At 41.5% G+C, this 3,585-nt stretch overlaps 1 protein-coding gene across 4 annotated transcripts in view; it reads right to left on the reverse strand.

Annotated features, from left to right (window-relative positions):
* The window catches only part of STIL (STIL, centriolar assembly protein), a 58,877-nt gene that overhangs the window by 10,405 nt on the left and 44,887 nt on the right, over nt 1-3,585 (reverse strand). The window lies entirely within an intron of this gene.

Genomic DNA, 3,585 nt, shown 5'->3' on the forward strand with positions numbered 1-3,585 from the left:
ATAATTTCCTTAAGTATCCAAATTTGGTACAGTGAAATAGGTTATCAAGAATTAAATCTTATACATAGAGAAAAAAGTCTTAAAAAAAAAAAAAAAACCCTGGCTAGGCAGCCGTAGCACAGTGGTTATGGCACCAGCCACATGCTCTGAGGCTGGAGAATTCGAACCCAGTCTGGGCCAGCTAAGCAACAATGACAACAACAGAAAAATAGCTGGGCATTGTGGCAGGCACCTACAGTCCCAGCTACTTGTGAGGCTAAGGCAAGAGAATTGCTGAAGCCCAAGAGTTTGAGGTTGCTGTGAGCTGTGACGCTTCAGCATTCTACTGAGGGTGACATAGTAAGACTTTGTCTCAATAAAAAAAGAAAAGTTCTAAAGATCTGTTCCACAACATGAATATATTTAAAACTACTAAACCTCACACTTAAAATGGTTAAGCTGAGAAATGTTACAGTGCATACAGGGTGATCCGTAATTGTTAGTTCTCTTAACCGCCTCTTACCACTTCCCTATGCCCCAAACATCAGACTGGGCCTTCATCTTCAATCATGCTAACAAATTTTACTTTAATGAAAACACCAGAACCCTCAGATGTGGAAGCGGAAATCCAACTTTTAGAGATTTTTATGGCTTTTTCAAAAAATTACTTGCACTGAGCAGGATTTTTATCATCCAAACATTTGCAAAGCAATTTATTTTGTTTATTTTTAATTTTTTTTGCTGTTTTTGGCCAGGGCTGGGTTTGAACCCACCACCTCTAGTATATGGGGCTGGCGCCCTACTCCTTTGAGCCACAGGCGTTGCCTGCAAAGCACTTTATTTTTAAGGAGAGTCTTTGTCAGTTACTGAATTTACTTATTCCATCTTTAGCTAAAAGATAACAGTAATTACGTACTGTTGTAAGAGATTTATATATATTAAGTCACTTTACTCTCACAACAATCATATAAAATAGACATTTAGTACCTAAGAGATGAGAAAATGGAGTCAGTGAAGAGATTGTGAGAACTGCCAACAGCCATACTGTTGGGATTCAAATCCAGGCAGTCTGACACCAGAGCCCTTGCTCTTAAACCACTTTGATACACTGTGTGTTCAAGGAGTTTTGAACCTGAGCCTAACCTAGCAAGAAAAAGCAAAAACTCAAAAAGAGAGAAGAGCAGCACCAAAACATTACGGATTTCACACCTCAAAAGATTTAAGATTAAAACAAAATTTTAAAAGACAATTATAATATATCAAGTAATAAGCCCAAAGCATGCTTCTAAAGAAAAGTAATAATCATTTTCAAAGAAATCTCAATAATTACCACATACTATACTACTTGCCACTGAAGAAAAGCAATCAATAGCCAATTAAACTGCAAGGCACATAATTTATCTTTCACAGACTGCTGCAACATCAGAAAGGGGGACTGGGCCCAGGTAACTAGGTGTCATCTAGGGATACTAGGCAGTGGGGACCACAGCATGAATCAGAACACATGTTTGGGAAGGATCCTCTAGCAGCATCAAAACCTCCATGGACAATACTGGAGATAGTATTTAATCCAAATCAATACATTATGTTGAACAAAGATTAGATTTACATCTAGTTATGTGTTAGAATCAATACAGCTGATCAATTGTTCTGAAAAAGCTTCCTTCTATCAATTAATTCAGATTTGTTTTTCCAACAGATTGGAGATTTTTAAGGCTCTAACTTGAAAATCCCCATTAATTCTAGAAAGTGGTCTCCAATTGACAGAACTAAGCCAAGGAGGATACATAAGCATAACCATAGTTCATTCCTCTGTTCTGTTTCTATAATTATTCCAAGTAAACTGCAGATCTACCTTGAAGCTCACTCCTAGTTGTTCTTTTCATCAGTGAACGTTTATTAAGAAGCTAACATGAGGAATAAGACACTGGGTCAAGTTCTTAAGATAAAGAACTGAATATGATCCCTAACTTGTGAGAACACAACCTAACCTACAGAAAAGATCTTTTCAAAATATTGTGGTACGTACAAGTACTTACCTTACATGATTAAAACATATACTATACTGAAAGATGTTTCTCTATAGTTTTGGGGGTTTTTTTGAGACAGGGTCTCATTCTGTTGCCTGGGGTAGAGTGTAGTGGCATCATCATAGCTCACTGCCACCTCCAACTCCTAGGCTCAAGTGATCCTCCTGCCTCAGCCTCCCCAATAGCTGGGACTACAGGTGTGCACCACCACGCTCTGCTAAATTTTTATAATTTTTGTTTGGATCTACCTAATAATTCCATGACTTATGTCTATTTCTGGGGTATTTAGTGATGATAATGGCTTCTAAGGCAGGAAAGAACTAGGTTCCCAGTCACTAGGCAGCCCTGGATTCACGGATCCAGTGGATGTCAAACACTGTTATTTTGCAATATCCTGGCAAGTGGCATAAGAAGATGGTGAACTATAGGCATTTTTCCATAGCCTTTCCCAGAAAGTCAGGGAGAAATGTGATCAGCCACCACCATCTGGATTAATCTGCTAAGAAGAAGCATTGTAAAGTCATAGAGTGACAGCATAGGACACACACCAGGACTAGAAAAGTAAGAAGGGAGGGAAGCCAGCACAAGGGGCAGTGAAGAGAAGAGTGGTGGCCCAAAGTCAGAGCTTGCACATGGAATCTCTGGGGATCAGTGCCACCCCCCACCCAATATTCCCTTGCATGGGTGGACTGGGGGCCCACCCAATTCCTGGGTGGGTCTGTCCCACCAGATGGAGGGTGTGGAGCATAGCAAACAGGAGCTGGGGACCCACAGGGCTGTGCACAAATACCCACCCTTTTAGGGAGGGCCAGAGAAGGAGTGGTCTGTCTCATGGCTTCTTTGGGCTTATCCTGCAGCACCAACAAGATCCAGGAGCTCCTGCCCTTCTGCATGATCTTCCTTTCAGTCTCCAAGTCCCATTTGGATCACTGAGGCAATCCTCAAGCAAAGACACCTAACTCCCTAGGTCCCAGAACTAGATCCCTACTCAAGCAAAGACACCTAACTCCCTAGGTCCCAGAACTAGGTTGCAATGTCCCTGAATATCTAGCATACTCTCCAGGGGTGTGGTACCCCCTTACCACTCCCTGCCAAGTCTTCAAGAACAGGAACAGGAAGCCCAGCCTCATCTCCTTGACAGGACAATCCAGAATCCAGACATAGATCTTTACATTCAGAAGGAGCTGTCTCTGATAATGGAGTGCCACCTAGTGTTCTCCCTAAAAAAATTTTTTAACTCTCTTGGATACCTAAGAGGATAATAGGAAATTTTAAGCCCAAAGCCCAGACCTAAAGAAAGAAGAAAGGGAAGGAAGAAAAGAGAAAAGAAAATAGGGCAAAGAAATAAAGAAGAAACCACACATGAGGAGAAACCAACAAAATTCTCTGGATACTTGAAGAACCAGAACAAATCAACTCCCCCAGGGGTTACAATGGAGCTACTACAGAACATTCCAACTGGCTCAGCGCCTGTGGCTCAAGTGGCTAAGGCGCCAGCCACATACACCTAACATAGCGAGTTTGAATCCAGCCCAGGCCGGCCAAATAACAATGATGGCTGCAACCAAAAAATAGC

Source organism: Otolemur garnettii, unplaced genomic scaffold, assembly GCF_000181295.1.
Source record: "Otolemur garnettii isolate 467f Iridium unplaced genomic scaffold, OtoGar3 scaffold00210, whole genome shotgun sequence".
NCBI classification, from domain to species: Eukaryota; Metazoa; Chordata; class Mammalia; order Primates; family Galagidae; genus Otolemur; species Otolemur garnettii.